Genomic DNA, 12078 nt, shown 5'->3' on the forward strand with positions numbered 1-12078 from the left:
GTCGTGTCGTGTTTTCCTCAGATGCTGCGTGGTGAGCAGGTGTCTGAGTCTGTCTGGTTCAAGTGCCTTCCCGAGGCAACCTGCTGTTCACCTGCTGTTCAAGATCGAGTCTCCAGTTTGTCCTCGTCATTTCGAGTGAAAGTTGTGTTTTTTGTTTGTATTTACTTTACTGGATTAAAGACTCTGTTTTCGCCAAGTCGCTTTTGGGTCCTCTTTCACCTGCATGACAGAAGGAACCGACCAAGGAATGGACCCAGCGACTTCAGACGCTCGTTACACTGCCGTCGAGATCCAAGGAGCCATGCTCGGCAGACACGAGCAGGAATTGTCTGCTGCTCGCCATGCCGTGGAGAACCTGGCCGCTCAGGTTTCCGACCTCTCTGGACAGTTCCAGAGTCTACGTCTCGTGCCACCTGTTACTTCCTGGCCTGCCGAGCCTCCAGAACCTAGGGTTAATAACCCACCTTGCTACTCCGGGCAGCCCACTGAGTGCCGCTCCTTTCTCACGCAGTGTGAGATTGTGTTCTCTCTCCAACCCAACACATACTCTAGAGAGAGAGCTCGGGTTGCTTACGTCATTTCACTCCTTACTGGCCGGGCTCGAGAATGGGGCACAGCTATCTGGGAGGCAAGGGCTGATTGCTCTAACAGGTTCCAGAACTTTAAAGAGGAGATGATTCGGGTTTTTGACCGTTCAGTTTTTGGTAGGGAGGCTTCTAGGGCCCTGGCTTCCTTATGCCAAGGTGAACGGTCCATAACGGATTATTCTATTGAGTTTCGCACTCTTGCTGCCTCTAGTGAGTGGAACGAGCCGGCGCTGCTCGCTCGTTTTCTGGAGGGACTCCACGCAGTGGTTAAGGATGAGATTCTCTCCCGGGAGGTTCCTTCAGATGTGGACTCTTTGATTGCTCTCGCCATCCGCATAGAACGACGGGTAGATCTTCGTCACCGGGCTCGTGGAAGAGAGCTCGCATCAACGGTGTTTCCCTGCTCCGCATCGCAACCATCTCCCTCCTCTGGCTCAGAGTCTGAGCCCATGCAGCTGGGAGGGATTCGCATCTCGACTAAGGAGAGGGAACGGAGGATCACCAACCGCCTGTGCCTCTATTGCGGAGTTGCTGGACATTTTGTTAATTCATGTCCAGTAAAGCCAGAGCTCATCTGTAAGCGGAGGGCTACAGGTGAGCGCAACTACTCAAGTCTCTCCATCAAAATCCTGTACTACTTTGTCGGTCCATCTACGCTGGACCGGTTCGGGTGCTACATGTAGTGCCTTGATAGACTCTGGGGCTGAGGGTTGTTTCATGGACGAAGCATGGGTTCGGAGACATGACATTCCTTTCAGAGAGTTAGAGAAGCCTACGCCCATGTTCGCCTTAGATGGTAGTCATCTTCCCAGTATCAGATTTGAGACACTACCTTTAACCCTCACAGTATCTGGTAACCACAGTGAGACTATTTCTTTTTTGATTTTTCGTTCACCGTTTACACCTGTTGTTTTGGGTCATCCCTGGCTAGTATGTCATAATCCTTCTATTAATTGGTCTAGTAATTCTATCCTATCCTGGAACGTTTCTTGTCATGTGAAGTGTTTAATGTCTGCCATCCCTCCCGTTTCTTCTGTCCCTACTTCTCAGGAGGAACCTGGCGATTTGACAGGAGTGCCGGAGGAATATCATGATCTGCGCACGGTCTTCAGTCGGTCCCGAGCCAACTCCCTTCCTCCTCACCGGTCGTATGATTGTAGTATTGATCTCCTTCCGGGGACCACTCCTCCTCGGGGTAGACTATACTCTCTGTCGGCTCCCGAACGTAAGGCTCTCGAGGATTATTTGTCTGTGTCTCTTGACGCCGGTACCATAGTGCCTTCTTCCTCTCCGGCCGGGGCGGGGTTCTTTTTTGTTAAGAAGAAGGACGGTACTCTGCGCCCCTGCGTGGATTATCGAGGGCTGAATGACATAACGGTTAAGAATCGTTATCCGCTTCCCTTATGTCATCAGCCTTCGAGATTCTGCAGGGAGCCAGGTGCTTTACTAAGTTGGACCTTCGTAACGCTTACCATCTCGTGCGCATCAGAGAGGGGGACGAGTGGAAAACGGCGTTTAACACTCCGTTAGGGCATTTTGAGTACCGGGTTCTGCCGTTTGGTCTCGCCAATGCGCCAGCTGTTTTTCAGGCATTAGTTAATGATGTTCTGAGAGACATGCTGAACATCTTTGCTTTTGTCTATCTTGACGATATCCTGATTTTTTTTTTTTCTCCGTCACTCGAGATTCATGTTCAGCACGTTCGACGTGTTCTACAGCGCCTTTTAGAGAATTGTCTCTACGTAAAGTCTGAGAAGTGCTCTTTTCATGTCTCCTCCGTTACTTTTCTCGGTTCCGTTATTTCCGCTGAAGGCATTCAGATGGATTCCGCTAAGGTCCAAGCTGTCAGTGATTGGCCCGTTCCAAGGTCACGTGTCGAGTTGCAGCGCTTTTAGGTTTCGCTAATTTCTATCGGCGTTTCATTCGTAATTTCGGTCAAGTTGCTGCCCTCTCACAGCTCTTACTTCTGTCAAGACGTGTTTTAAGTGGTCCGGTTCCGCCCAGGAGCTTTTGATCTTCTAAAAGAACGTTTTACGTCCGCTCCTATCCTCGTTACTCCTGACGTCACTAGACAATTCATTGTCGAGGTTGACGCTTCAGAGGTAGGCGTGGGAGCCATTCTATCCCAGCGCTTCCAGTCTGACGATAAGGTTCATCCTTGCGCTTATTTTTCTCATCGCCTGTCGCCATCTGAGCGCAACTATGATGTGGGTAACCGTGAACTGCTCGCCATCCGCTTAGCCCTAGGCGAATGGCGACAGTGGTTGGAGGGGGCGACCGTTCCTTTGTCGTTTGGACAGACCATAAGAACCTTGAGTACATCCGTTCTGCCAAACGACTTAATGCCCGTCAAGCTCGTTGGGCGTTGTTTTTCGCTCGTTTCGAGTTTGTGATTTCTTACCGTCCGGGTAGCAAGAACACCAAGCCTGATGCCTTATCCCGTCTGTTTAGTTCTTCTGTGGCTTCTACTGATCCCGAGGGGATTCTTCCTTATGGGCGTGTTGTCGGGTTAACAGTCTGGGGAATTGAAAGACAGGTTAAGCAAGCACTCACGCACACTGCGTCGCCGCGCGCTTGTCCTAGTAACCTCCTTTTCGTTCCTGTTTCCACTCGTCTGGCTGTTCTTCAGTGGGCTCACTCTGCCAAGTTAGCTGGTCATCCCGGTGTTCGAGGCACTCTTGCGTCTATTCGCCAGCGCTTTTGGTGGCCGACTCAGGAGCGTGACACGCGCCGTTTCGTGGCTGCTTGTTCGGACTGCGCGCAGACTAAGTCGGGTAACTCTCCTCCTGCCGGTCGTCTCAGACCGCTCCCCATTCCTTCTCGACCATGGTCTCACATCGCCCTAGACTTCATTACCGGTCTGCCTTTGTCTGCGGGGAAGACTGTGATTCTTACGGTTGTCGATAGGTTCTCTAAGGCGGCACATTTCATTCCCTCGCTAAACTTCCTTCCGCTAAGGAGACGGCACAAATCATTATCGAGAATGTATTCAGAATTCATGGCCTCCCGTTAGACGCCGTTTCAGACAGAGGCCCGCAATTCACGTCACAGTTTTGGAGGGAGTTCTGTCGTTTGATTGGTGCGTCCGTCAGTCTCTCTTCCGGGTTTCATCCCCAGTCTAACGGTCAAGCAGAGAGGGCCAATCAGACGATTGGTCGCATACTACGCAGCCTTTCTTTCAGAAACCCTGCGTCTTGGGCAGAACAGCTCCCCTGGGCAGAATACGCTCACAATTCGCTTCCTTCGTCTGCTACCGGGTTATCTCCGTTTCAGAGTAGTCTGGGTTACCAGCCTCCTCTGTTCTCATCCCAGCTTGCCGAGTCCAGCGTTCCCTCCGCTCAAGCGTTTGTCCAACGTTGTGAGCGCACCTGGAGGAGGGTGAGGTCTGCACTTTGCCGTTACAGGGCACAGACTGTGAGAGCCGCCAATAAACGCAGGATTAAGAGTCCAAGGTATTGTTGCGGCCAGAGAGTGTGGCTTTCCACTCGCAACCTTCCTCTTACGACAGCTTCTCGTAAGTTGACTCCGCGGTTCATTGGTCCGTTCCGTGTCTCCCAGGTCGTCAATCCTGTCGCTGTGCGACTGCTTCTTCCGCGACATCTTCGTCGCGTCCATCCTGTCTTCCATGTCTCCTGTGTCAAGCCCTTTCTTCGCACCCCGTTCGTCTTCCCTCCCCTCCCGTCCTTGTCGAGAGCGCACCTATTTACAAGGTACATAAGATCATGGACATGCGTTCTCGGGACGGGGTCACCAATACTTAGTGGATTGGGAGGGTTACGGTCCTGAGGAGAGGAGTTGGGTTCCGTCTCGGGACGTGCTGGACCGTTCACTCATTGATGATTTCCTCCGTTGCCGCCAGGATTCCTCTCGAGTGCGCCAGGAGGCGCCGGTGAGTGGGGGTACTGTCATGTTTTGTCATTTATTATCTTGTCTTGTCCCTGTGCTTCCCATTCTATTCGTTTCCCTCTGCTGGTCTTATTAGGTTCTTTCCCTCTTTCTATCCCTCTCTCTCCCCTCCCTCTCTCACTCTCTCGCTCTCTCTTCTCTCTATCGTTCCGTTCCTGCTCCCAGCTGTTCCTATTCCCCTAATCAATCATTTAGTCTTCCCACACCTGTTCCCGATCCTTTCCCTGATTAGAGTCCCTATTTCTTCCTTTGTGTTCCGTTCCTGTCCTGTCGGTTCCTTGTCTAGAATTCACCGTGCTGTGTTTGTGTATCGCCCTGTCGTGTCGTGTTTTCCTCAGATGCTGCGTGGTGAGCAGGTGTCTGAGTCTGTCTGGTTCAAGTGCCTTCCCGAGGCAACCTGCTGTTCACCTGCTGTTCAAGATCGAGTCTCCAGTTTGTCCTCGTCATTTCGAGTGAAAGTTGTGTTTTTTGTTTGTATTTACTTTACTGGATTAAAGACTCTGTTTTCGCCAAGTCGCTTTTGGGTCCTCTTTCACCTGCATGACATCAGGAGTTAGGAGTTATCTTAATTTACCGAGGTTAGCTAGCCAGCTATTTGTCGTCCTTAATGTAGGTGACTCTGCTAGCTAGCCAACGCTAGCCAACGTCTTCTGTATAGAACTCAACTACCCGGTCGCATTCACAGGTAGTATCACATTTTCACTTCATTTCATTACAGTACAACGGTTTGATTTGTTTGATCGTAGCTAGCTACTTAGCTAGCTACATAGCCGTCTTTGTATCAAAGATAATTGTGTAGTCTAGAGCGATTTTCTAGGTTAGCTAGCCAGCTATTGTCGTTCTTTTAACGCAACGTAACGTAAACAACACTGCTAGATAGCCAGCTAGCCCCCGAATAGCAACACTGCAGAAACTATTACACTCAACGGAACGACTTGATTAGTGTAGTGTCAACAACGCACCCACTGCCAGCTGGCCTACTTCAGCAGTACTGTATCATTTTAATCATCTTAGTCAATAAGATTCTTGCTACGTAGCTTAACTTTCTGAACATTCGAGACGTGTAGTCCACTTGTCATTCCAATCTCCTTTGCATTAGCGTAGCCTCTTCTGTAGCCTGTCAACTATGTGTCTGTTTATCCCTGTTCTCTCCTCTCTGCACAGACCATACAAACGCTCCTCACCGCATGGCCGCGGCCACCCTACTCTGGTGGTCCCAGCGCGCACGACCCACGTGGAGTTCCAGGTCTCCGGTAGCCTCTGGAACTGCCAATCTGCGGTCAACAAGGCAGAGTTCATCTCAGCCTATGCCTCCCTCCAGTCCTCGACTTCTTGGCACTGACGGAAACATGGATCACCACAGACAACACTGCTACTCCTACTGCTCTCTCTTCGTCCGCCCACGTGTTCTCGCACACCCCGAGAGCGTCTGGTCAGCGGGGTGGTGGCACCGGGATCCTCATCTCTCCCAAGTGGTCATTCTCTCTTTCTCCCTTACCCATCTGTCTATCGCCTCCTTTGAATTCCATGCTGTCACAGTTACTAGTCCTTTCAAGCTTAACATCCTTATCATTTATCGCCCTCCAGGTTCCTCGGAGAGTTCATCAATGAGCTTGATGCCTTGATAAGCTCCTTTCCTGAGGACGGCTCACCTCTCACAGTTCTGGGCGACTTTAACCTCCCCACGTCTACCTTTGACTCTTTCCTCTCTGCCTCCTTCTTTCCACTCCTCTCCTCTTTTGACCTCACCCTCTCACCTTCCCCCCTACTCACAAGGCAGGCAATACGCTCGACCTCATCTTTACTAGATGCTGTTCTTCCACTAACCTCATTGCAACTCCCCTCCAAGTCTCCGACCACTGCCTTGTATCCTTTTCCCTCTCGCTCTCATCCAACACCTCCCAACACTGCCCCTACTCGGATGGTATCGCGCCGTCCCAACCTTCGCTCTCTCTCCCCCGCTACTCTCTCCTCTTCCATCCTATCATCTCTTCCCTCCGCTCAAACCTTCTCCCACCTATCTCCTGATTCTGCCTCCTCAACCCTCCTCTCCTCCCTCTCTGCATCCCTTGACTCTCTATGTCCCCTATCCTCCAGGCCGGCTCGGTCCTCCCCTCCCGCTCCGTGGCTCGATGACTCATTGCGAGCTCACAGAACAGGGCTCCGGGCAGCCGAGCGGAAATGGAGGAAAACCGCCTCCCTGCGGACCTGGCATCCTTTCACTCCCTCCTCTCTACATTTTCCTCCTCTGTCTCTGCTGCTAAAGCCACTTTCTACCACGCTAAATTCCAAGCATCTGCCTCTAACCCTAGGAAGCTCTTTGCCACCTTCTCCTCCCTCCTGAATCCTCCGCCCCTCCCCCTCCTCCTCCTCTCTGCAGATGACTTCGTCAACCATTTTGAAAAGAAGGTCGACGACATCCGATCCTCGTTTGCTAAGTCAAACGACACCGCTGGTTCTGCTCACACTGCCCTACCCTGTGCTCTGACCTCTTTCTCCCCTCTCTCTCCAGATGAAATCTCGCGTCTTGTGACGGCCGGCCGCCCAACAACCTGCCCGCTTGACCCTATCCCCTCCTCTCTTCTCCAGACCATTTCCGGAGACCTTCTCCCTACCTCACCTCGCTCATCAACTCATCCCTGACCGCTGGCTACGTCCCTTCCGTCTTCAAGAGAGCGAGAGTTGCACCCCTTCTGAAAAAAACCTACACTCGATCCCTCCGATGTCAACAATTACAGACCAGTATCCCTTCTTTCTTTTCTCTCCAAAACTCTTGAACGTGCCGTCCTTGGCCAGCTCTCCCGCTATCTCTCTCTGAATGACCTTCTTGATCCAAATCAGTCAGGTTTCAAGACTAGTCATTCAACTGAGACTGCTCTCCTCTGTATCACGGAGGCGCTCCGCACTGCTAAAGCTAACTCTCTCTCCTCTGCTCTCATCCTTCTAGATCTATCGGCTGCCTTCGATACTGTGAACCATCAGATCCTCCTATCCACCCTCTCCGAGTTGGGCATCTCCGGCGCGGCCCACGCTTGGATTGCGTCCTACCTGACAGGTCGCTCCTACCAGGTGGCGTGGCGAGAATCTGTCTCCTCACCACGCGCTCTCACCACTGGTGTCCCCCAGGGCTCTGTTCTTGGCCCTCTCCTATTCTCGCTATACACCAAATCACTTGGCTCTGTCATAACCTCACATGGTCTCTCTTATCATTGCTATGCAGACGACACACAATTAATCTTCTCCTTTCCCCCTTCTGATGACCAGGTGGCGAATCGCATCTCTGCATGTCTGGCAGACATATCAGTGTGGATGACGGATCACCACCTCAAGCTGAACCTCGGCAAGACGGAGCTGCTCTTCCTCCCGGGGAAGGACTGCCCGTTCCATGATCTCGCCATCACGGTTGACAACTCCATTGTGTCCTCCTCCCAGAGCGCCAAGAACCTTGGCGTGATCCTGGACATCACCCTGTCGTTCTCAACCAACATCAAGGCGGTGGCCCGTTCCTGTAGGTTCATGCTCTACAACATCCGCAGAGTACGACCCTGCCTCACACAGGAAGCGGCGCAGGTCCTAATCCAGGCACTTGTCATCTCCCGTCTGGATTACTGCAACTCGCTGTTGGCTGGGCTCCCTGCCTGTGCCATTAAACCCCTTCAACTCATCCAGAACGCCGCAGCCCGTCTGGTGTTCAACCTTCCCAAGTTCTCTCACGTCACCCCGCTCCTCCGTTTTCTCCACTGGCTTCCAGTTGAAGCTCGCATCCGCTACAAGACCATGGTGCTTGCCTACGGAGCTGTGAGGGGAAGGGCACTGCGTTCATCCACCTCTGGCCTGCTCGCCTCCCTACCACTGAGGAAGTACAGCTCCCGCTCAGCCCAGTCAAAACTGTTCGCTGCCCTGGCCCCCCAATGGTGGAACAAACTCCCTCACGACGCCAGGACAGCGGAGTCAATCACCACCTTCCGGAGACACCTGAAACCCCACCTCTTTAAGGAATACCTAGGATAGGATAAGTAATCCCTCTCACCCCCCCCCCTTAAGTTTTAGATGCACTATTGTTAAGTGACTGTCCCACTGGATGTCATAAGGTGAATGCACCAATTTGTAAGTCGCTCTGGATAAGAGCGTCTGCTAAATGACTTAAATGTAAATGTAAATGTAGGAGGGAGAAGGGTGATAGGATAGGGGAGGAGAGGCAGCATTAGGAGTCAGGAGGGAGAAGGGTGATAGGATAGGGGAGGAGAGGCAGCATTAGGAGTCAGGAGGGAGAAGGGTGATAGGATAGGGGAGGAGAGGCAGCATCAGGAGTTAGAAGGGTGATAGGATAGGGGAGGAGAGGCAGCATCAGGAGTCAGGATGGATAAGGGTGATAGGATAGGGGAGGAGAGGCAGCATCAGGAGTTAGGAGGGAGGAGGGTGATAGGATAGGTTAGGAGAGGCAGCATCAGGAGTCAGGAGGGTGATAGGATAGGGGAGGAGAGGCAGCATCAGGAGTTAGGAGGGTGATAGGATAGGGGAGGAGAGGCAGCATCAGGAGTCAGGAGGGTGATAGGATAGGGGAGGAGAGGCAGCATCAGGAGTCAGGAGGGTGATAGGATAGGGGAGGAGAGGCAGCATCAGGAGTTAGGAGGGTGATAGGATAGGGGAGGAGAGGCAGCATCAGGAGTTAGGAGGGTGATAGGATAGGGGAGGAGAGGCAGCATCAGGAGTCAGGAGGGTGATAGGATAGGGGAGGAGAGGCAGCATCAGGAGTTAGGAGGGTGAGAGGATAGGGGGAGGAGAGGCAGCATCAGGAGTCAGTAGGGTGATAGGATAGGGGAGGAGAGGCAGCATCAGGAGTTAGGAGGGTTAGAGGGAGATGATAGGATAGGGGAGGAGAGGCAGCATCAGGAGTTAGGAGGGTGATAGGATAGGGGAGGAGAGGCAGCATCAGGAGTCAGGAGGGTGATAGGATAGGGGAGGAGAGGCAGCATCAGGAGTTAGGAGGGTGAGAGGATAGGGGAGGAGAGGCAGCATCAGGAGTCAGTAGGGTGATAGGATAGGGGAGGAGAGGCAGCATCAGGAGTTAGGAGGGAGAAGGGTGATAGGATAGGGGAGGAGAGGCAGCATCAGGAGTCAGGAGGGAGGAGGGTGATAGGATAAGGGAGGAGAGGCAGCATCAAGAGTCAGGAGGGAGGAGGGTGATAGGATAGGGGAGGAGAGGTAGAATCAGGAGTCAGGAGGGAGAAGGGTGATAGGATAGGGGAGGAGAGGCAGCATCAGGAGTCAGGAGGGTGATAGGATAGGGGAGGAGAGGCAGCATCAGGAGTCAGGAGGGTGATAGGATAGGGGAGGAGAGGCAGCATCAGGAGTTAGGAGGGAGAAGGGTGATAGGATAGGGGAGGAGAGGCAGCATCAGGAGTTAGGAGGGAGAAGGGTGATAGGATAGGGGAGGAGAGGCAGCATCAGGAGTCAGGAGGGAGAAGGGTGATAGGATAGGGGAGGAGAGGAGAGGTAGAATCAGGAGACAGAAGGATCTAACAGAAGGGACAGCTGATAGGACAGAAGAGGTAGTGTGAGTGGGAGTAGTGGGAGAGAGAGAGAGAGAGAGAGAGAGAGAGAGAGAGAGAGAGAGAGAGAGAGAGAGAGAGAGAGAGAGAGAGAGAGAGAGAGAGAGAGATTACGATGGCGCATAACCATCTAGATAGAGGCTGAGTGGGTATAGTTGGAGGAGAGGGAGACAGGAAAGGAAATTAAGTAGTAATCTGGAGGGGCGTTAAAGATGAGGTCAAGCGTATTGCCTTGTGATTGGAAGGGGACTGGAAAAGGGTTAGGTCAAAAGAGGCAAAGAGCTGGAAAGAAATGACTTGAAGGCAGACACCGGGAAGTTGAAGTCGCCTATTATGAGCTTATCAACGGGTCAATGTCATTGAGGAACTCTAAGGGCACCTGGTGGACGATAAATGACAACAATGTTAAACTTGAGTGGGCAAGTGACAGCATAGAATTCATATGAGCAGATGGACAGGTGAGAGAGGGAGAAAAGAGAACATCTCCACTTAGGAGACATGAGTAGCCCTGTGTCACCACCTCAATGACCAGATGCTCTTGGACTATGAGAGAACAAGTAGTCTGGTTAAGAGTGAGCAGCAGTGTTCTCTGGGGTGATCCATGTCTCCGTCAGGGCCAAAAAGTCAAGGGACTGAAGGGCAGCAGAGGTTGAGATGAACACAGAGTACTTGACCGCAGATCTGCAGTTCCAAACGCCGCCGGAGACCCAGAATTCCACATGTGTTGTGCTCGCAGGGGACACCAAATTAGAAGGGTTGCAGCCACGGTGCGGGAAGCGTCTGTAAAGCAGGGAGAGGAGCGAACAGGTACAGAAAACACACTTCGTTCACAGAGCTACAAAAGGGCAAAATGAGAGGAGAAAATAGCTAGGTAAGATGCTAAAGTGAGAGAGTGGTGTGGAGTCTTCCTCTGTTTCCTTCATCGAATAACTTGGCAGAACCGTCTTCAGTCATGAGAAAACAGGGCAGACTGGAGTACTGACACTAATTGTGAATTGCCTAGCAGAGGTGAATAGCCCACCACCCGGTACTAATTGCCTAGCAGAGGTGAATAGCCCACCACCCGGTACTAATTGTCTAGCAGAGGTGAATATCCCACCACCCGGTACTAATTGTCTAGCAGAGGTGAATAGCCCACCACCCGGTACTAATTGCCTAGCAGAGGTGAATAGCCCACCACCCGGTACTAATTGTCTAGCAGAAGTGAATATCCCACCACCCGGTACTAATTGTCTAGCAGAGGTGAATAGCCCACCACCCGGTACTAATTGCCTAGCAGAGGTGAATAGCCCACCACCCGGTACTAATTGTCTAGCAGAGGTGAATAGCCCACCACCCGGTACTAATTGCCTAGCAGAGGTGAATAGCCCACCACCCGGTACTAATTGCCTACAGAGGTGAATAGCCCACCACCCGGTACTAATTGCCTAGTAGAGGTGAATAGCCCACCACCCGGTACTAATTGCATAGCAGAGGTGAATAGCCCACCACCCGGTACGAATTGCCTAGTAGAGGTGAATAGCCCACCACCCGGTACGAATTGCCTAGTAGAGGTGAATAGCCCACCACCCGGTACTAATTGCCTAGTAGAGGTGAAAGCCCACCACCCGCTACCCCACCACCCGGTACTAATTGCCTAGCAGAGGTGAATAGCCCACCACCCGGTACGAATTGCCTAGTAGAGGTGAATAGCCCACCACCCGGTACTAATTGCCTAGTAGAGGTGAATAGCCCACCACCCTATTCATGCTATTCATTTTGGCTTTTTAAAACAAAGAATGTATATTAATTATGAAATTGTGAAAAAGATGAATAGCATTGCAACCATGAGGCCACTAGAGGGTGGTTTGATCATTGGACTGCAGGAAATGGATACAGTAGATGACCCTAGCTAGAAAAAAACAGACTAAAACAAACTGTACTATCCCTCCTGGAGATATCAGAAGTCCTCTAGCTATAGATTGAAGCAGGTGTGAAGTCATTTGTGTGACGTAATTGGTAGCTTGGTAAACTATATTTTCAGAGTAGATCCA

The 12078-nt window shown here is 51.8% G+C and overlaps 1 pseudogene; it reads right to left on the reverse strand.

Annotated features, from left to right (window-relative positions):
• Nucleotides 1–12078, reverse strand: part of LOC123989615 — a 36212-nt pseudogene that overhangs the window by 5260 nt on the left and 18874 nt on the right.

Source organism: Oncorhynchus gorbuscha, linkage group LG11, assembly GCF_021184085.1.
Source record: "Oncorhynchus gorbuscha isolate QuinsamMale2020 ecotype Even-year linkage group LG11, OgorEven_v1.0, whole genome shotgun sequence".
NCBI lineage: Eukaryota > Metazoa > Chordata > Actinopteri > Salmoniformes > Salmonidae > Oncorhynchus > Oncorhynchus gorbuscha.